The 23361-nt window shown below is 46.6% G+C and overlaps 1 protein-coding gene across 2 annotated transcripts in view; it reads right to left on the reverse strand.

The window, feature by feature from the left end:
* MSH2 (mutS homolog 2) overlaps positions 1–23361 on the reverse strand; it is a 430334-nt gene that overhangs the window by 110711 nt on the left and 296262 nt on the right. The window lies entirely within an intron of this gene.

Here is a 23361-nt window from a genome sequence, read left to right on the forward strand (position 1 = left end):
AGTGACAGACGGACCTCCGGAGACGAGGAGATAATTTGAGACCTGATCCGGTGAGGCAGGCTGTCCCACTTGCAAAGAATCAGTTTCTGCAGAGGGCGGGAATGAAATGGAGCATACTCCACCATGTCGAAAGCAGACACCATGAGGCCTAGTATTTGCATCGCTGAGTGTATCGACACACGCGGACGAGAGAGGAAGCAACGTATCTTATCCTGAAGCTTCAGGACTTTCTGCTGTGAAAGAAACAACCTCTGGTTGTGTGTGTCCAACAAAGCTCCCAGATGCACCATGCTCTGGGCAGGAATCAGGGATGATTTCTTCCAGTTGATGAGCCACCCGTGGGCTTGCAGAAACTGGACCGTCCGATCCAAATGACGGAGAACTTCTGGGGAATTGGCCAGGATCAGCAGGTCTTCCAGATACGGCAGGATCCAGATGCCCCGACGGCGGAGTGAAGCCGCCATGACCTTGGTGAAAATTTGCGGAGCCGTGGTCAGACCAAACAGTAAGGTCAGGAATTGGTAACTGAGATTGCCAATAGCAAACCGCAGGTATTGCTGATGTGACATGGCAATAGGAAAATGCAGGTAAGCATCCTGTATATCCAGGGATACCATATAGTCCCCTGGTTCCAAAGCCAGGACAAAGCGAAGGGTCTTCATAAGAAACTTGGAGACCCTCACAAACTTGTTCAAAGATTTGAGGTTGAGAATGGGCCGGGAGGAACCATTCGGTTTGGGGACTAGGAACAGCGTTGAATAGTACCCCCTGCCCCTCTGAGCCAGGAACACCGGTACTACCACTCCGGTGTCCAGGAGGGATTGTACCACTAAACGGAGAGTTGTTACCTTCACCTGATCCGAAGGGATGTCTGTCAGGCAACAGCGAGGAGGGGGATGTGTCTTGAAGGCTATAGCGTATCCGTGAGTGACGACATCTCGTACCCAAGCGTCTGAAGTGGTCTTCAACCATACCTGGGTGAACTGTAGAAGTCGGCCTCCCACCCTGGGATACCCCCAGGGGGAGGCCCGCCCCATCATGCCGCAGGCTTTGTCAGATTTGGAAGCCGGCTAATGGGCAACCCAGGCACGTTTAGGCTTGGTGGTTTTGGAAGTGCTAGACTGTTTCGAGTACACCTGACCCTTTGCTTTACCCGGAGGGCGAAAGGAATGAAAGTAAGTACTCTTAGCCTTCGGGGCCGAAGGAGTAGTACTAAGTAGACATGCAGTCTTAGCAGACGCCAAGTCAGTGACAATCTTGTTGAGATCCTCACCAAAGAGGATGTTTCCTTTAAACGGGACACCTCCAGGGTTTTCTTAGAGTCCAAGTCCACCGACCAGGACCGCAACCAGAGAATACGGCAAGCCTTGGCCGCCAGAACACCTGCATCTGAAGTTGCGTCTTTAATGTAATGAGATGCCGTGACAATACAAGAGAGAAATTGTCTGGCATGTTCAGAAAATTTGAACGGAAACTAAGCATCTATTTCCTGAGCCCACGCCTCTATAGCTTCTGCGGCCCAAGTAGCCTCAATGGTGGGCTTATGCGCAGCCCCTGCAAGGGTATAGATAGATTTTAAACAGCCCTCCACACGCTTATCCGTCGGCTCCTTGAGAGAAGTGACGGTAGTGACAGGCAGAACAGATGACACCACCAGCCAAGCGATTTGCAAATCCACCGGCGGTGGAGTTTCCCAATTTTTACTCAATTCTGTTGCAAGGGGCTAGCATCTTCTTGTGTGGGGTGAATGTCTTTCCTGGGTTCTCCCAGGATACCTGACGTATGTCAACCAAGTGGTCAGAATGAGGTAAAACCAAATTTAGTAACCTTCTGACGATTGAACCTGTCCGGTTTCTTAGATGTAGTAGCAGGCTCAGGATCATCATCAATCTGAAGAATGAGCCTGATAGCCTCTAATAGATCAGGAACATCCACCTGTGAATGTGAGTTTGTGGGGTCAGTATACACGCTATCTTCATCGGAAGAGGTATCCGGAACATGCTTAGATTGAGAGAAAGTAACAGCCCGCTTAGAGAACTTCTTAGGTTTAGTCTTAGGCGGGCGAGGGTCAGGATAATGTTTATCCAAAGAGTTATTCAAGTGCTGTAACTGAGTGTACAGAGCGGATCCATGGCGGATTAACCGCAGGGACCATATAAGGCACAGGAGGTCCCATAGGGGGCGCAAGTATAGTTACCAGCGTAGTCAGTAAATTAGAAAAGGCAGACCAAGGCGGGCCCTGATGTGCCCCCGTTACTAATGTGACTGGGGGCTACAGAACCCCCAAAACCTGAACCCTCTGCAGCCATGTTATCCTCAAATGCATCTGGGAAATCATAACCGCGCACAGCAGAATCAGCTCCAGACCCATCGCCCTCTGTAGCTGACATGATATGAAAGCGTAAACCACGGGCGACACAGTACAATATTAGCAGATATAATACCTAACGCAAACCCCCTGAGCAGTGTGACAGCACAAACAGAGGATTTCTGAGGTAAAACGTGAACGAAAAAACACAGAGAAAATAAGAATTTACTTACCGATAATTCTATTTCTCGGAGTCCGTAGTGGATGCTGGGGTTCCTGAAAGGACCATGGGGAATAGCGGCTCCGCAGGAGACAGGGCACAAAAAGTAAAGCTTTTCCAGATCAGGTGGTGTGCACTGGCTCCTCCCCCTATGACCCTCCTCCAGACTCCAGTTAGGTACTGTGCCCGGACGAGCGTACACAATAAGGGAGGATTTTGAATCCCGGGTAAGACTCATACCAGCCACACCAATCACACCGTACAACTTGTGATCTAAACCCAGTTAACAGTATGATAACAGAGGAGCCTCTGAAAGATGGCTCCCTAAACAATAACCCGAATTAGTGAACAATAACTATGTACAAGTATTGCAGATAATCCGCACTTGGGATGGGCGCCCAGCATCCACTACGGACTCCGAGAAATAGAATTATCGGTAAGTAAATTCTTATTTTCTCTATCGTCCTAGTGGATGCTGGGGTTCCTGAAAGGACCATGGGGATTATACCAAAGCTCCCAAACGGGCGGGAGAGTGCGGATGACTCTGCAGCACCGAATGAGAGAACTCCAGGTCCTCCTTTGCCAGGGTATCAAATTTGTAGAATTTTACAAACGTGTTCTCCCCTGACCACGTAGCTGCTCGGCAGAGTTGTAATGCCGAGACCCCTCGGGCAGCCGCCCAAGATGAGCCCACCTTCCTTGTGGAATGGGCCTTAACAGATTTAGGCTGTGGCAGGCCTGCCACAGAATGTGCAAGTTGAATTGTGTTACAAATCCAACGAGCAATCGACTGCTTAGAAGCAGGCGCACCCAACTTGTTGGGTGCATACAGTATAAACAGCGAGTCAGATTTTCTGACTCCAGCCGTCCTTGAAATGTATATTTTTAAAGCTCTGACAACGTCCAACAACTTGGAGTCCTCCAAGTCGCTTGTAGCCGCAGGCACTACAATAGGCTGGTTCAGGTGAAACGCTGATACCACCTTAGGGAGAAAATGCGGACGCGTCCGCAGCTCTGCCCTATCCGAATGGAAAATTAAATAAGGGCTTTTATAAGATAAAGCCGCCAGTTCAGATACTCTCCTGGCGGACGCCAGGGCCAGTAACATAGTCACTTTCCATGTGAGATATTTCAAATCCACATTTTTTAGTGGTTCAAACCAATGGGATTTGAGGAAATCTAAAACTACATTTAGATCCCACGGTGCCACCGGAGGCACCACAGGAGGCTGTATATGCAGTACTCCTTTGACAAAAGTCTGGACCTCAGGAACTGAGGCCAATTCTTTTTGGAAGAATATTGACAGGGCCGAAATTTGAACCTTAATAGATCCCAATTTGAGACCCATAGACAATCCTGATTGCAGGAAATGTAGGAAACGACCCAGTTGAAATTCCTCCGTCGGAGCACTCCGATCCTCGCACCACGCAACATATTTCCGCCAAATGCGGTGATAATGCTTCGCGGTGACTTCCTTTCTTGCCTTAATCAAGGTAGGAATGACTTCTTCTGGAATGCCTTTTCCTTTTAGGATCTGGCGTTCAACCGCCATGCCGTCAAACGCAGCCGCGGTAAGTCTTGGAATAGACACGGTCCCTGCTGAAGCAGGTCCTGTCTTAGAGGTAGAGGCCACGGATCGTCCGTGACCATCTCTTGAAGTTCCGGGTACCAAGACCTTCTTGGCCAATCCGGAGCCACTAGTATCGTTCTTACTCCGCTTTGCCGTATGATTCTCAATACCTTTGGTATGAGAGGCAGAGGAGGAAACACATACACCGACTGGTACACCCAAGGTGTTACCAGCGCGTCCACAGCTATTGCCTGCGGATCTCTTGACCTGGCGCAATACCTGTCCAGTTTTTTGTTGAGGCGAGACGCCATCATGTCCACCATTGGTCTTTCCCAACGGTTTATTAGCATGTGGAAAACTTCTGGATGAAGTCCCCACTCTCCCGGGTGAAGATCGTGTCTGCTGAGGAAGTCTGCTTCCCAGTTGTCCACTCCCGGGATGAACACTGCTGACAGTGCTATCACGTGATTCTCCGCCCAGCGAAGGATCCTGGCAGCTTCTGCCATTGCACTCGTGCTTCTTGTGCCGCCCTGTCTGTTTACATGGGCGACTGCCGTGATGTTGTCCGACTGGATCAACACCGGTCTTCCTTGAAGCAGAGGTTCCGCCTGGCTTAGAGCATTGTAGATTGCTCTTAGTTCCAGAATGTTTATGTGAAGAGACTTTTCCAGGCTCGACCACACTCCCTGGAAGTTTCTTCCTTGTGTGACTGCTCCCCAGCCTCTCAGGCTGGCGTCCGTGGTCACCAGGATCCAATCCTGTATGCCGAATCTGCGGCCCTCCAATAGATGAGCCCTCTGCAACCACCACAGAAGAGATACCCTTGTCCTTGGAGACAGGGTTATCCGCAGGTGCATCTGAAGATGCGTGCATTGATGTACAGACACCTTTCCTGGTTTTAGGAGATTCCTGACCAGGTCGGATAACTCCTTGGCTTTTTCCTCGGGAAGAAAAACCTTTTTCTGAACCGTGTCCAGAATCATCCCTAGGAACAGCAGACGAGTTGTCGGCATTAATTGGGATTTTGGAATATTCAGAATCCATCCGTGCTGCTTTAGCACCTCTTGAGATATTGCTAATCCCATCTCTAGCTGTTCTCTGGACCTTGCCCTTATTAGGAGATCGTCCAAGTATGGGATAATTAATACGCCTTTTCTTCGAAGAAGAATCATCATCTCGGCCATTACCTTTGTAAAGACCCGAGGTGCCGTGGACAAACCAAACGGCAGCGTCTGAAACTGATAGTGACAGTTTTGTACAACGAACCTGAGGTACCCCTGGTGTGAGGGGTAAATTGGAACGTGGAGATACGCATCCTTGATGTCCAAGGATACCATAAAGTCCCCTTCTTCCAGGTTCGCTATCACTGCTCTGAGTGACTCCATCTTGAACTTGAACTTCTTTATGTACAGGTTCAAGGACTTCAGATTTAGAATAGGCCTTACCGAGCCATCCGGCTTCGGTACCACAAATAGAGTGGAATAATACCCCTTCCCTTGTTGTAGAAGAGGTACCTTGACTATCACCTGCTGAGAGTACAGCTTGTGAATGGCTTCCAAAACCGTCTCCCTTTCGGAAGGGGACGTTGGTAAAGCAGACTTCAGGAAACGGCGAGGTGGATCTGTCTCTAATTCCAACCTGTACCCCTGAGATATTATCTGCAGGATCCAGGGATCTACCTGCGAGTGAGCCCACTGCGCGCTGTAATTTTTGAGACGACCTCCCACCGTCCCCGAGTCCGCTTGAGAAGCCCCAGCGTCATGCTGAGGCTTTTGTAGAAGCCGGGGAGGGCTTCTGTTCCTGGGAAGGAGCTGCCTGTTGCTGTTTCTTCCCTCGACCTCTGCCTCGTGGCAGATATGAATAGCCCTTTGCTCTCTTATTTTTAAAGGAACGAAAGGGCTGCGGTTGAAAAGTCGGTGCCTTTTTCTGTTGGGGAGTGACTTGAGGTAGAAAGGTGGATTTCCCGGCTGTAGCCGTGGCCACCAAATCTGATAGACCGACTCCAAATAACTCCTCCCCTTTATACGGCAAAACTTCCATATGCCGTTTTGAATCCGCATCGCCTGTCCACTGTCGCGTCCATAAAGCTCTTCTGGCCGAAATGGACATAGCACTTACCCGTGATGCCAGTGTGCGGATATCCCTCTGTGCATCACGCATATAAAGAAATGCATCCTTTATTTGTTCTAACGACAGTAAAATATTGTCCCTGTCCAGGGTATCAATATTTTCAATCAGGGACTCTGACCAAACTACCCCAGCACTGCACATCCAGGCAGTCGCTATAGCTGGTCGTAGTATAACACCTGCATGTGTGTATATACTTTTTTGGATATTTTCCATCCTCCTATCTGATGGATCTTTAAGTGCGGCCGTCTCAGGAGAAGGTAACGCCACTTGTTTTGATAAGCGTGTTAGCGCCTTGTCCACCCTAGGAGGTGTTTCCCAGCGCTCCCTAACCTCTGGCGGGAAAGGGTATAATGCCAATAATTTCTTTGAAATTATCAGCTTTTTATCAGGGGCAACCCACGCTTCATCACACACGTCATTTAATTCTTCTGATTCAGGAAAAACTATAGGTAGTTTTTTCACACCCCACATAATACCCTGTTTAGTGGTACCTGTAGTATCAGCTAAATGTAACGCCTCCTTCATTGCCAAAATCATATAACGTGTGGCCCTACTGGAAAATACGGTTGATTCGTCACCGTCACCACTGGAATCAGTGCCTGTGTCTGGGTCTGTGTCGACCGACTGAGGCAAAGGGCGTTTTACAGCCCCTGACGGTGTTTGAGGCGCCTGGACAGGCACTAATTGATTGTCCGGCCGCCTCATGTCGTCAAACGACTGCTTTAGCGTGTTGACACTATCCCGTAATTCCATAAATAAAGGCATCCATTCTGGTGTCGACCCCCTAGGAGGTGACATCCCCATATTTGGTAATTGCTCCGCCTCCACACCAATATCGTCCTCATACATGTCGACACACACGTACCGACACACAGCAGACACACAGGGAATGCTCTAAACGAAGACAGGACCCACTAGCCCTTTGGGGAGACAGAGGGAGAGTCTGCCAGCACACACCAAAAAGCGCTATATATGACAGGGATAGCCTTATAATAAGTGCTCCCTTATAGCTGCTTTATATATATCAAGATATTGCCATTAAATTTGCCCCCCCTCTCTGTTTTACCCTGTTTCTGTAGTGCAGTGCAGGGGAGAGACCTGGGAGCCGTCCTGACCAGCGGAGCTGTGAGAGGAAATGGCGCCGTGTGCTGAGGAGATAGGCCCCGCCCCTTTTTCGGCGGGCTCGTCTCCCGCTATTTTGTGAATACAGGCAGGGGTTAAATATCTCCATATAGCCTCTGGGGGCTATATGTGAGGTATTTTTAGCCTTTATATAGGTTTACATTTGCCTCCCAGGGCGCCCCCCCCCCAGCGCCCTGCACCCTCAGTGACTGCGTGTGAAGTGTGCTGAGAGGAAAATGGCGCACAGCTGCAGTGCTGTGCGCTACCTTTAGAAGACTGCAGGAGTCTTCAGCCGCCGATTCTGGACCTCTTCTTACTTCAGCATCTGCAAGGGGGCCGGCTGCGCGGCTCCGGTGACCATCCAGGCTGTACCTGTGATCGTCCCTCTGGAGCTGATGTCCAGTAGCCAAGAAGCCAATCCATCCTGCACGCAGGTGAGTTCACTTCTTCTCCCCTCTGTCCCTCGTTGCAGTGATCCTGTTGCCAGCAGGAATCACTGTAAAATAAAAAACCTAAGCTAAACTTTCTCTAAGCAGCTCTTTATGAGAGCCACCTAGAATTGCACCCTTCTCGGCCGGGCACAAAAATCTAACTGGAGTCTGGAGGAGGGTCATAGGGGGAGGAGCCAGTGCACACCACCTGATCTGGAAAAGCTTTACTTTTTGTGCCCTGTCTCCTGCGGAGCCGCTATTCCCCATGGTCCTTTCAGGAACCCCAGCATCCACTAGGACGATAGAGAAAAATACAAAATACGTATATCCTGTGAAATAGTTATATTATCTAATAACCCTGACGCACGGAGCCCCCTCAGGTTACAGAGTATAGGGATAGCAGTAGGACTGAGATACACGGAGTAGAGATCACCCAGCAGCTATATGCACACACACACACAGTCACATGTACAATGCAGGAATTATGACAAACAATAAAACTGCACTGGACTAGCAATACTATTACTGAGTATAGCTATGTATATAAACAGATACCTGTATATCAATGCACAGTAAAAACTGGATGAATATCACAGGGTACTTGTACTAAATAACCCTGAAGTATGCACTTGTTCTTAAACAACATGTAGAATAATTAAGTGTCCTGCAAATATACGTTACGGTTAGAACTTACTGTTGATAACGGTATTTCTCCTATGTCCACAGGTTATCCACAGGATAGCATTGGGATATGATGGAGCGACAGCGGATTGGCACCAAACGACCACAAGCTTTCTGGCCTCCCAGAATGCACCAGGCTCATCCATATAATCCCGCCCACTGACTCAGTCAAATCAGTTGTTTCCAAAGCATTTAGGCAGGAGCATTATGTAGAACCCTATTCAGGCGAGAAGAACACACATGCACACTCTTCCATGCAAAAGGGAAGAGTTTAGTGAGTATAAAGATTCTCAAATCAGGTGCGTCAGGGTGGGATCCCTGTGGAAACCTGTGGACATAGGAGAAATACAGTTATCAACGGTAAGTTCTTACCATAACGTATATTTCTCCGGCAGGGTCCACAGGTTATCCACAGGATAACATTGGGACTTCCCAAAGCAATTTTTAGTGGTGGGGACGCTCCTGGTTAATAGGAGAACCTTACGCCCGAATTGAGCATCATGAGAGGCAAAGATATTCCAGGCATAATGTCTGATTGAATGTCTTTATTGGAAGCCATGTGGCTGCCTTACATATCTGTTCTGCTCAAGCACAATATTGTGCTACCCATGAAAGACCTTCCTTACATGTAAAGTGAACAGAGACATTAGCCGGAACAGGGAGATCAGCTTAAGAATATGCTTCTGAAATCGTCATTCGAAGCCATCTTGCATCTGTTTAGTAGCAGGCCATCTCCTCTTGTGAAAACCTTAGAGGATGAAAAGAGAATTTGTCTTTCTAATGGCACTGGTACGATCCATGTAGATACTTAATGCCCGGACTATGTCCAGCGACGCATCTCCCGCAGAAAATCCCGATTCCTGAAAAACCGGGACCAGAATAACTTCATTAAGGTGGAATATAGATAACCCCTTAAGAAGATAAAGTAGTTCTCAGAACTAGGTCTGGTTATCTGGATAACATCAGAAAAGGAGATTAACATGACAGTGCTCCTAAATCCGACACTCTCCTAGCTGATGCCAGAGTCAGCCGAACGAGAACTTTAGCTGTCAACCATTTAAAATCCACTTCACTTAGTGATTTAAACAGAGCAACTTGATAGGCTTTTGGGGACTAGATTTAGATTCTCTGACCCTGTAGTAGGAAAAAAGGGAAGGTTGAATGCGCAGCTTCCCTGGGAAAAAGTGCGCACATCCTGCAATTTGGCATTTTTCTTTCGGAACCATACAGTCAATGCTGACACTTGTATTTTTCCAAGGAAGCCACCACTAAACCTTTATCTATTCCTGTTTGAAAGGATGCTAAAACCCTGAAAACTCTGCAAGATTTCGGGTCCATACCTCTTTCATTGCATCAATGCATATAAGCTTGCCATATTTGGTGATAAATACGAGTCAAGGAAGTTTTTCCTTGCTCTGAGCATTCGAGAGGATCCTCTGGACCTCAGTATACAGATTTCAAGATCCACACCATCAAAACAGTTGATCCAAATATCTGTGATAATCAAGGACCTTATTTTAGTCTGGGCGTAGAGGAAACAGAAAAGGTGTTCAACATTTTCTGCGGATCCGTGTACCAACGCCTTCTAGGCCAAGCCGGGGCTTTTTAGAATCCCGGCATCTTTATTGTATTTTCTTCACTATCCCGAGTAGCACGATGATTTGAGAAACACATAAGAGAAATAAAATTCCATTAAAAAGATATCCACAAAGATAACTTCCTTTGTTCCTGACCCAATTATGCCTTTTGTTGTTCAGATGGGACACCAGGGGGTAAATTTACTAAGATGGGAGTTCTATTTAAGATGGGATGTTGCCAATAGCAACCAATCAGATTCCAGGTATTATCGTCTAGAAGGTGCTAGATAAATGAGAAGTAGAATCTGATTGGTTGCCATGGGCAACATCCCATCTTAAATAGAACTCCCATCTTAGTAAATTTACCCCCATGAGAATTATCTCTGGCCAAGCCCATTTGTCTACCCGAGTCTGACACTACTTTAGGGTGTAAAGCCCATTCATTTACCTGAATGGCGTGTCGACTGAGAAATCAGCTCTTCAGTTTAGGACTCCCGAAACAAACCCCGAGGACAAGGCTGGAAGATTGAGTTCTGCACACTTTAGTATGTGGTTTACCTCCTTTCTTGCTATTTATCTGCGTGTTCCTCTGAAAGTTGAGGTACACTACTGCCATTTCCTTGTCCTTGCGGATCTGGAACGATCTTCCTTTAGGAATGTCCCGTGCCTGAATCAGAACCCAATATATGGCCTGAAGTGCTAACAGATTTATTAGCAGGCACCTTTCTTCTGTGGTCCATACTCCCCGGAATTATAATTTTCCGGATAATGGCCTCCATAGCCGTGAAGACTTGTATTTGTTGTCAGGATTTCCCCACCTGATATCCAAAAAGAAAAAGGTATCCTCTAATCTAGATGGAATGTCTGTAGCCCCCAGGCTACTTCTTACCTTTTTTTGCCAGTACTACGTACTTGTTTGTGTACTGTCCATCTGGCCCATCTACACCACCTGGTATTCACAGATGGTCTTGCGCTCGGAGAATTTAACCAGGTACAACACTGCTTAACTTCCAACATCATTGAGATTGGACATATCCAGTGTGATGTGGCCTTCAATGGAGGAGATGCTGAAAAAGTTTTGAGTGGAATTATGCCCACTCCACCATGTGTATTGTTAACACCATCAAACCCCTCATTCCCATTGCTGCGTGAACTGATATTGTTTGACATTGTAACCACTCTCCTAGCTTTGCCTTGGATATCTTGTTCCGAGGTAACTACTATCTGCAAACTCGAATTCAGTATAGCCCCACCGTGAGTTATGTTATGGAACCAGAGATGATCCCATTTACGAACCACCCGTGCCTCTGCAGACAAGTTACTTGTATGCTGTAGATGACACAGAACCTTTCCTGTATTTGTGTCAGGATAGGAAGGTGGTCAAGGTATGGCAATTTTCTTAACCTATACTAACGGAGATAAATTGCCATAATCATTTTGGTAAATACTCTGGGGCTAACCCAAAGGGTCAGGCCTAACTGAAATTTTGCTGAAGGATGGTAAACCTTGAGATAACACTGATGGACAGTGTTATAGGAGCATGAAGATAAGATTCCTGACTTATCTAGGAATACCATATAATATATTGGCTCCCCACCCAACTATGGAGTTGCCTCCACGTAAACTGTGTTACCCAAATGTCTCTGTTTCTGAACTTGATAATGTGGCGAGGGATTGTTTTTGACCCAGGTGGGAATAAACCCCCCCCATTGTGCATGGGTTACTGGAATGACTATTCCTGACAAAACATTTTCTGAATTGCTTCATGCCAATCCCTCGCCTACGCCTCTACCTGAGATGGGCTGAGACCGAAACCTTTTAGGAGAATGGTTCCAGAAGGGAAAGTATAACCTCAGAAATACAGCTTCCTGAACCCAGGCATCTATCTGTAGATTGCTATCAAATCTGTGCAAATTGAAGAAGTCGGCCCCTTATCCTTCTGGAATCCGCAAGGAGACCCACACCATTATGCTGATGGCCTCTGGTTTGGAAGCTGGCCTCTGGTTGCCTTTGCTTCTTTGCCTTACCAAACTTATTGTATTTGGGCTGTTACGTTCCTTTATGACCGACAAGGCCGAACCAGACCCCTAGATTTGGGGTTATATGTGGAAGGGAACGTGACCTTCTTGGAGTCCGTTTCTGACTCTGGCATAACTGTTAACTCAAACAGAAACTTCCAGCCAAGGCAAAAATTTCCAGAACCTTCTTAAAGATTTTGAATCAGCTTCCCATGTATGTGAACCAAGCTGTTCTTTAACAGCGATTGTTATGCTGATGCCCTAGAACATTTGTGTCCATATGAGCTATATGGGATTCTTACTCCCTTGCAGGTGCTGAAACCTGTCTTCCAGTACCTCAGCCCAATGTACCTACAGCACCTGGTATTTCAAGGTGGTCTCCCCTCCAAGAACTAACCAGGCCGAACACTGCTTAGCTTCCAAAATCTAGTGAAATTGGGCCTATCCAGTGTGGTGTAGCCGTAGATTGCAAGGTGAAGCCCTGGCTGGCCTTATGACTGCCCCAGACAAAGACAATATGGTCTTATTCTTTTGATGGCAGAGGCCCTATAGATTTTTGCATTATCAAATGATATGCATATCTATTTTGGGAGGCACTTCCCTAGCTTGAAAAAGATATTGGAATCCCATTTACCGGGCATTCTACTTTATTGGGTGTAACCCAAACCTTTTTCCTGAATTCTGCCCTCGTGCAGAGGCCCTTTTGGGACGTTTAAACAGAAGTGCCTTATTTTTTACCCCAGGCTCTGCTGCCTCTATTGACAGACTGTCACTAGCCTATTTTTGCTCTCATTTATTCAGCTTATTTATTTAGCTGACATCTTTTAACTGTTCTTCGTATGCTGAAGTAGGAGTATATAGAGCTTTCATCGTCTGATGATTATCATGTGTAGCCTGTGAAGTCGATGATTTATTTATATTCGGTCATCAGCTTGTCTTATTCGAGACGCTGTTGGGGATATACCACAAACAGTGAGCAGCATGTGTTAATAATAGATGAATTAGCATTTCCCCTAAACTGTACAAGGTCTGTGCAAACATCGCCTCAATGGGTCTATCTGGGTTCACTATGGTATGCCGGCGGTCGGGCTCCCGGCGACCAGCATACCGGCGCCGGGAGCCCGACCGCCGCTTACCGACAGTGTGGCGAGCGCAAATGAGCCCCTTGCGGGCTCGCTGCGCTCGCCAGGCTACGGGCACGGTGGCGCGTTTTATTCTCCCTCCAGGGGGGTCGTGGACCCCCACGAGGGAGAATAAGTGTCGGGATGCCGGCTGTCGGGATCCCGGCGCCGGTATACTGTGCGCCGGGATCCCGTCAGTCGGCATACTGAAGACCACCCGGTCTATCTATACCTGATGTAAATCAGTAATGTATTATGCTAAACAGCAAATCATTTTTACACATAACCATCCTGTACCAGATCAGAGAGGATAATACAGTTTTTGTCAAACAACAAAAACATCTGAGTGTTTTTGTCAGTGAATGCCGCCCTTAGACATGATAAATACTCAGCACTTTCACAGTGTACTACACAATTTGTGACTGTAATCACTTCTCTCTAAAGTGATGTGTGACCCTTCCCATGCACCTGCATTAAGGATCAGAAGTATCAACCGACAAGTCAGCATCACACTAGCAGTCAGTCACATATTATACGTTTACATCATATGAGCAGATTATCAACTGCGAACACATCTCAAAGCATGTAGGAGTACATATTACTGAATTCTGTTCTATACAGATCTTTAAAGTATTCAGATGCATTGCGAAGAAAACCACAGTATTGTACATAAAACTCATATGCAATAGGCACTAAAGTTAACTATTCATACTAACAAAAGTAGATAGAAATTTAGTGCTGTATAACCCTTACTCTGTAGAGTGGGATACAGGGAGACTCACCCCACTTCCAGGATCGATCAATACGTTAGCGAATGCTGAGTGGATCCAGACACTACTAGTTTACACTGCCGCTCCAGTCATTTTTTGTGGGCACAGGTGCTCAGTGAACGTTAGTGCATGCAGACGCTCATGTCTGCGACCCAGTCTCTTAGCGGTAAACCTTAGTGTATACAGACGAGTCCCCTCGTGGTAGTGTCTGAGACGGAAGTGAGGCAATCCGTTCATGGCGGGAGACACATGGTAACTGGTCATGAACTGGGGGGAGGGGCGACCAGGAGAGCGTCTGACTCCCCACTGCTGACATCAACCCTAGGGATCGCAGCCTCAACTAATCCTGGCGCCTTATGATCCCTAAAGCCTAGCGCTAGAGCATCCGTGGTGGTGGCGCGCCAGCTACTGTTTGGTAGTCTCCTCCCAATACAGTGCAGCTGTGTCCGTATTCCTCTACTAAGCGGAACGGATGCCTTACCCTCTCCCCATGCTCCGGCCACAGCCTGGTAACGTCTACTGGACCTGCTAGTAACATCCGACACAAACGCCAGTCGAGATAGCACTTGTACCGTGGGGGTAAGCGTTGTTGCGACCCGGCGGAGAGTTGTTGGAGCGACTCTTTCCAATATGCGTGTAAGACTATTAAAATAAATCAAATAAAGCTTAGGGTTGCCAAACACAGCAGCCCTGTGACTATGGTCCGGCTCCTGCCGCACCAAACAAAAAACTGATTTGACTGAGTCAGTGGGCGGGATTATATGGACGAGCCCGGTGCATTCTGGGAGGCCAGAAAGCCTGTGATCGTTTGGTACCAATCCACTGTCGCTCCATCATTTCCCAATGTTATCCTGTGGATAACCTGTGGACCCTGCCAGAGAAATGCACAGCGCTGATTATGCAGGCGACTTTACAGAGGAGGCATCCCCCAGCAGTCCCAGAATCAGCGCAGCTGTGTGTAATGGCGCCTAAACGCTTACAGGGAGTGAGGGAAACCGAGAGATGCAGCTCCAGGGCTGGAACATTTACTCTAAATGGCGCCCAGGGGCTGGGGGAGGGGCTACAGGCCAGAGCCTTTTCCCCTTGCTGGACTTCACAACCGGGTGCTGCGGGCCTTAATAAAATGGATTATAGCCTAATCCGATCTGTGCCCTTGCCCTGGTGGTCTAGTGGGGTCCCTGTACTGCCACAGTATCCAAGCCAGCGCGCGCGGCCTGCCGCATAATGGCCGCGGCGGATCGCGATTTACAGCGGGTCCCGGCTGGGGGACCCTCTTACCTCCTCCCTGAGTGCGGCCACGTGATCCCGGAGAACTTCGGTTAGCGTGTGTGCCCTGGGTGAAGAACCGGAGCCTCCGCTGTAAGTACCCAACAACCAGGAACACAGGAGTATACAGCGCCGCTGGGGGAGGTGATGGAGCTGCAGCAGGAGATATCAGAATGATATCTAGCACTAGAGTGCCTCTGCTGCAGCCCTTGAAGTCTTCTATCTTCTTAAAATAGCTCTTCTTAGGGCTGCTGGAGCAGCCCTGCCTGTTAGCTGCCTGCAGGCACCAACTCACAAACTGAGCTCCTGTGAATGGAGGCGGGGTTATAGAGGCGGCGGCGTTGAGCATCTTGGGAACGGTCAAAGTTTTTAGGACTGTGCACCTTTAATATATATATTTTTACCGCAGATGTGAACTGGCTGATATGAATTAATACCTTTCTAAATGTACTAAAATACTCTATTCATTAGGTATCATTGATTGTTATCTATGTATGAGACATTATTAAATATACTATGTCATTTTATACCTATTCCATCGTTTATGGTTATACTTGTATTCGACCTTCTACCCTAACGTTTTATCTGTACTAACCCTTTTGGGGAGAAACTATCTCATTATATATATATATATATATATATATATATATATACACACACACACACACACACACACACACACACACTAACCTGTCAGACATGTCCTTCTAGCATTCATTACTTTAGACATGCAGCTTTGGAGACCAGCTACAGGTGCATTGCTCACGGTATCTGATCTTTCAGAAATGAGTAAATGAAATATCAGGTCAGCATGATAATATGACTCACTCGATGACCTGCAGATGATTCATACGCAGGAAACTGCCTACTTGCTATCTTCTAAGTAAATGCCTTATTACCCAATTATGCCTCCTCTGAAAATGTGCGCTTCCAATTTCGCACAATGACTATTCCAGAAGCATCACCCAAGAAGAACTGGTGGGTTGAGCAGCATTAAAAGTCTTTAGGATAGGTCACAGTCCTTTGTAAAAAAAAAAAAAAAACTAATATGCACCCAGAACCTTCCCTATGATAAACCTGGAGGATTTATCTTCAGGTAATGGCTTAATTGTGTATTAAATGAACAGTGCAGTCGTGAGACTGACACCGTAGAACAGCCAATAGAGATTGGGATAAATAAAGAACACAATTTTTTATGTGAACGTGGCTATTTCCGTTACACAGCTTTATTGCTGCATTTGTCATTAGTCATACTTCTCTAGCCACGGTAAACCACCACTGAAACACAGTATGTTGCCACCAAATTGATACCATGTCATTATACTTACATCCTGGGTCCCGGCTTCCTGGCACTCCATGACACCTAAAGATCATTATGATGTGCTATGCTACGTAATACTGTTACTGTATACGACTATACGTAATAGCACTGCACAGAGAATACATTCAGCTACAAATGCCAGGACATTGTCAGACAGTGTAAGCAGATTATCCTAGAGACAGGACTGAGCAGCGCCTTCATTGGTAGCTGTCAGTGCTAGAAAGATATTCCAAGGCATGGATGACTAGTCTCTACTACACTATGGGCGAGATTCAAATCCCCCCCCCCCCCCTCGCCCGCCCGTTCGTGCCGCAATTCCTGTTTCTGCAGATGGGCGCGATATCATTTCAGCTCGCTACCCCCCGGGGTCTGGGAGCTGAAATGCACGAAAAGGGACCTGTTTGGGACATTTTGCATCACACCCAATAGTTTAGTCGGGTTTAGCTGCTCTAACCCATATTTTAGTCAGGTTTAGCCTCAATCCAGCTGCTATGGGTGAGAAATGCACGAAAACAGGGCACAATTGATTATTGCCCCACGATCTCCCGTCACTTTAGACGGGAGAACGGGCGCTATATATCAGTTGACTATTGCACCATATCTACCCACATCTATTTATGTTTGTTTACAAAAATATAACATTTAAAAAAAGACCACAGACCTCTAGTAGGCTCAACTACAAGACAAAATAACTGTATATGCAGCTGTCACCTATAAGATGCTACTGCGTTATGATTACAACATGCAGTTTATTCGTGAACAGGGCTGTATTTACACACAACTCGTTGCTTTTACGTTTATTGCAGGCCAACGCCCCCATGCTGATCTAGCTATGAAAGGTTTGTTTTTTTTGTTCTGCAATGCTGTTCATGTACACATGTAGTCATGCTCATCTATCCTCTGTGTGGCATGTAGTGCGAAAAATTAGTTGCATTACGTTTGCCTGCGCCATGTCGCACCATGGTGTATTCAGTCACAGTGTAATGAATTCTCAAGTTGGGTGCAATACTTGTGTTCGTCCACCAGGTGTCGCTTTTGAAAACCACCATTGCGCATGTGCAGAGTCTTCATTGTAAAATCAAACAATACTTGTAGTTTAAAAACTACTTTTTTAGATTATCTCTACATTAATTAGAAATGTGAACACAGAAAAAGATTGGATTCAGCGTGTCCAACGCACACAAAGAAAAGTACAGTTCAGAGTTGTACACTGCTCTCTAAAAGTAAAAAAAAAAAACACCATTACAATCAGTTGGGACACACAGCACTTTAAAAAAAATGACAATGAGCAACATCACTATGTCACTGAAGGTGTCAGTCACTTTTCTCCATAGCTATCTTGGCATAGTGGTATCGTCGATGGTTACCATGCCTGTGAGCTAGGGTTAGATTTCTGCAAAGGACACACTACTTATAAGTCTATGTGAAAAATAGCAGTGTTTTTTTCTAATTTCCCCAAAACAAGTTCTGTAATACTTTGTATACAGACTCAGACATGCACACAGATATAAAGTCAAAATTAGAAGAAAAAAAAAACCTGTACATTAGCAAGACTGCGTTTACTGTACTACTCATGCCGGCCCATTGCTTTAATAGGCAGCGTCCCGCAACCCCACCCCCCACCCCCTCCCAACTCCACCCACGTGAGACTTCACAGGTTGGGTGTACTGCTTAGTAAATGACAGCATGAGCCATTTATTTACATACAGTAGTGTACCAGGCGTGTTGCGTTTGTCATTTACTAAGCAGTGCACCCCGGCGTGAAATCACAAGTCTCACAGGGTGGGATTCTGGGTGGAGGAGGCTGCCTATTTAAGCAATAGGGAGGCCCGAGAAGAAGTACTGTAAACTCAGTCTTAAAGATAAGACTCTCGTAATTTGAAAGTTACACTTGTATAGTTGTGTAAAAAGTAGCACCTACAGTTTTTTTTTCTAAATTTGACTGTATATCTGTGTGCATGTCTGAATCTGTATACAAGTATGACAACTTGTTTTGGGAAAATTAGAAAAAGACTGTGGATGCTAAATTTTACAGAGATTTAATCTTACTTTTTATACAGATATACAAGTATGGGTTTTTAAATTATAAGAGTATTATCTTTATGACACTGAGTTTACTGTGCCTTCCTGGGACTCCCCATTGCTGTAATAGGCAGCCTCCCTCACCAATAATCCCTCCCTCTGTGAGACTTGTGATTTCACGGACTGGGTGTACTGCATGGCCGGTACGCTACTGTATGTAAATAAATGGCTCCTGCTGGCATTGGTTGGGGGGAGGGAACACAGAAGGCACATTCATTTGTAAGGCATGTTAGCATTGTGCATGCAACAAGAGATTGAGAGATGCCAGGTGTGAGTGAGTCGCCAGTAGCCAGGCAGCTCTGCTAACGTTGGGCATCTTTTTTGCCATAAATTCATCACTATATGAATCGGATGCACAATTAGCTTCTGCTGATTAAAATGATATGCAACATGCCTATATTCAGTGTGAGACTGTGTATGTATCTGCTAACGAAATTCTACGTTCGTGTTTTCCTGGAAATCAATGTAACATAGCATTCTGTATGCAGATACAGCCGTACTCGCACTCAGAATATAGGTATGTTGCATATCAGTTTAATCAGCAGAAGCTGCTTGTGCATCCTGCTCATTTAGTGATGCGTATAAGATGCATTTATGGCACAAAATATGCCCGACATTAGCAGAGCTGCCCAGCAACTGACGGCTCACTCACGCCGGGGGTGGGCTGCCTATTAAAGAAATGGGAAGGACCGGGAAGAAGTACAGTAAACTCAGTCTTATAGATAAGACCCTCGTTTTTTGAAAAGTCACACTTGCATGTGTGTGTAAAAAGTAGCACCTACAATTTTTTTTTTCTAATTTTGACTGTATATCTGTGTGCATGTCTGAATCTGTACACAAAGTATGACAGAACTTGTTTTGGAAAAATTAGAATAAAACGGTGGATGCTAATTTTTACACAGATATACAAGCGTGTCCTTTGTGGGAATCGAATCCTAGCTCAGGGCATGGTAACCATCGGCAATACCACTATGTCAAGAGAGCCTTGGAGATAGTGAGATCGCTCACTGTAATTTAATTATTATTATTTTTTATATATAGTGCTGTGTGTCCCAACTCTATCGCTGATTGTAATGACTTTTTCCCTTTTAGAGAGTTGTGTAGAACTCTGAACTGTGCTTTTCTTAGTGTGTCTTGGTGACGCTGAGCTAATCTTTTTCTGTGTTCAAATTTCTACTTAAGGTAGGGATCATTTTATACAGCGCATCAGGGGGACTTTCAGTTATAAGGCATGTTGTCACTGGGTGTCTGCCGTTCTGGTGATTTCGTACTCTACCCTGCAGTATTAATATATTAAAACAGAACTACTATATTTAATGTGCACTGGCCCAATTGTCAGAGCTTGATACATTGTTCAGTGTTCTGTAGCGCCATATCCATTCGCTGCTATTCAGCACTGTACTGTGAAACTGTATTGCATGCTGTAGATCGTCTTGTGCCTTATCATGCCTTACTTCCCCTACCTTTCCTATTTGTATGGCGCGACTAGGATGCCTGTATGGCGCAGCAGCAATGATGAGCGTGGCTACATCTGTATTTACACAACAAGGTCCTCATACATGGGCTCATGGGGAAAATGCTATGTATGAACATACATCTTGTACGCAGAAATTCAAGACTGCTGGCACTCAGAAGCAAACAGGACCATTGTGGGCATGTTAGTAAATGTAGTTGGAAAACTCTCTCTTTAGGGAATACATATGTATTCCTGGCAGACGGGATGCCGGCTGTTAATAGCCCAACAGCGGCATCCCGGCCGCCACAATGCCAGCTGCTGGCCGAGCGGTACGAGTCCCATTGCGGGCACGGTGGCTCGATGCGGTCACCACAGGATCTGTTCCCACTCTATGCGTGTCATGGAAACTCATGAGTGGGAATAGCCCATGTGAGCAAGTATTCCGGAAGGCGGCATTGCTGGATTCCAGCGTCGATATCCTGTCCGCCGGGATCCAGACAGCCAGCAAACTGATTCCCTTCCCTCTATAGTGACCAGTTGTGTGATCTTCTCTTCCGAACGGGGCGAACAGGCGTTCGATGCTGGAAGAGTCATAATGCATACAATATGGACACATGCACCATCAAATTATACCATATTTGTACCATGTTTGGTGAGCAATACAGTCTAATGGGTAAGCTGCTATCACCTCATAACTTAATGCAAAGTTATAATAACTTTGCTTCTAAAGGTTCACAAAACCTGAAATCATCGCTTTTGAACGCCGGGCCAGAGTATTTCCGTCTAGGTACCGTTGGAGGCAATGGTAGGAAAACAGACTTCCCTCCCATGGCCTCAGAAATCCATTTGTCCAATTCAGGACCAAACAACTTCTCGCCACCGTAAGGTAACGCCTCTATACCTCTCTTAACCTCTGCTTCCGCTTGCCAAGACCGCAACCAGAGTGCTCGTCGTGCTGTAACTAGCGACAATGAAAGGCGAGAAGTGAGATGACAGACGTCAGTAGAAGCTGTACATAGATACTATTAGCGCCTTAGTTACCCAAATGCCAACCAAACCAGGTCTAAGCAACACTCCTGCTGCTATATACATGGACTTTAGCATAGCTTCTATTTTCCGGTCTGAAGGGTCTTTAAGCGTAGTAGCAGTTGATACTGGTATGGTTAATTTTTTTTGTAAGTTTTGCACAGACGAATCCACCATTGGCGGATTCTCCCATGTAGATGTCACAGACTCTGGAAACGGGTAACTAGACTTAAATCGGCGAGGAATAGAAAACCGTATATCCAGATTCTTCCGTGTTTCTACTAACATCTTATTAAGAGATTCCGAAACAGGAAAACACATTGCAGATCTCTGTCGTTTAGTAAATACAACTTCATCATTTGTCAGAGGCTCCTCAGTCTCTGTAAACTTCAGAGACTGACGCACTGCCCTGATGAGATTATCAATGCCTGGGCTGTCAAAATCTTCACTATCTATCTGACTGCTGGTCTAATTCGCCCTCCTCACCCTCATCTTGCGCAGTGAGGTCTGGCATAGAATCATCAGAATGCAACATAGCAGAAACTGGTAAATCATACGACAAATTAAATTTATCCCTTCTACCCAAAGTGGACTTGGACCTTTGGAAAGGCTGAGACCCCTCCGGTAGTTCTGGCGGTCTCACCCGAGACTCAGATCTTGCCGCTTCCCGCTCGTGTCGAGCGGCGGCCAATTCGGATTGCAACCCAGCCATTACATCTGCTAGCATTGCCCATGGAGGGTCCAGGGATGAAACTGGCTTCGAAACTGTTTGTAGCTGAATTTACAAAACATACTGTACATGTGGTAGAACTATCCGGTAACACACTCTTACAGACATTGCAGTGAAACTGCTTTTTTGTTTTCGCTGGTGCCTTACTCATTATGCAGACAGACAAAACAATATACAAAGACAGACAACTTGCACGACTCAGTAAAATTGTTACTAAGGTGTGTCTGTATATGGCTGAAGTGCAGTGCACGTGGCCAGTCTGTATGAAACCTGATCCAAAATTCCCACTAACACCCCTGCGCGGATGGTAGGACAGGAAAGTTCTGGAATCACAAATAGGAAGAAACAGAAAGCATGGTTAAAATGGCCCCCATGCCATGCTTACAGTTAGAAACATAGTCTAGGTTATAACACCTGTCTTTATAACCTGTAACTACTTTATCAAAACTAACCCTGTTAATATAGGCTTAACAGCCTAAGTAACTACCGGTAGAACCCACTCAGCCGCTATATTGTTACTGCTGCTATGCATGCAGCCACTTACACACACACCCACCCCCCCCCCACCCCCTTGTGAGGAGACTTCACCCCCCCTCCCCCTGTGCTCCGTGTACAGCGGGGAGCGGTTGGCGGGGAGTGGGTTCTGGAAACCGGAGATCGGGCGCAGGGAGCCGGGAGCACGGTAGTGTGGAGAGCGGTCCTGCTGTGCGGCCGGCGGGTGTGAGCGGCGTGCAGCGGGTCTGGAGCTGCGGTGTAGCGGCTCTTGGCGGGCGCTTATCGGAGCGGCTGTGGCGGGCGCTGAGCACCGTACAGCGACAGTCGGAGCGGCTGGGGCGGGCGGCCTACAATCAGCGGCGGGTGCGGGCGGCGGTGAAAAGGAAGCACAGACCCCACACAGCGGGGCGGCAGCGTGAGCTGACCACCCCGTCCCCCCAGCATACCTGAACTCCTGTAGTGAGGGCTATAACGGGGCTTCTTCTGTAAGCTCCGTCCAGCTCTTCCTGCAGTCAGATAGTGAGCTGCATGTGGCTGTGAGGGTGCTCTTTGTGAGGACCGACACGCCATGCGCTGCCTCCTTGCAGCGGGCACTATCCCGGACCCTAGTTTCTTGCTAAACTGGGAATGGATGTGCCTAAGTTGAAAAAATAAAAAGTTAAATAAAATAAGTATAAGTGCTGCAGAGCTAGCACTCGTGCTTGTCACTGCTGTGAGCAAAGAAAAAACACTGAGGTACTCTGGGAATATGGAGGGGAGGAGAGTAACTAAATTTAAATATTCAGTGCCTTGTTCTGCTAAAGCCGTCCATATCCCAAGAGTACTCCAGTGACCCCTAGTGGATGAAAAAGAAATATCCACCCTTTGTGCTAGAGCTAACCGTATGATCATTTCATGATCTGTATGACTACACCAGCCCTGAGCATTTACAGATCCTGTCTCGAAGTGCGGCTACTCTCGCATGATTTCTACGCTCATGTCTCTTCTTAGGTTTTATTTTTTCATTCTTTTCCTCGTTTGCTTATCAAGCACTGCAG

This window comes from Pseudophryne corroboree, chromosome 4, assembly GCF_028390025.1.
Source record: "Pseudophryne corroboree isolate aPseCor3 chromosome 4, aPseCor3.hap2, whole genome shotgun sequence".
Lineage (NCBI taxonomy): Eukaryota > Metazoa > Chordata > Amphibia > Anura > Myobatrachidae > Pseudophryne > Pseudophryne corroboree.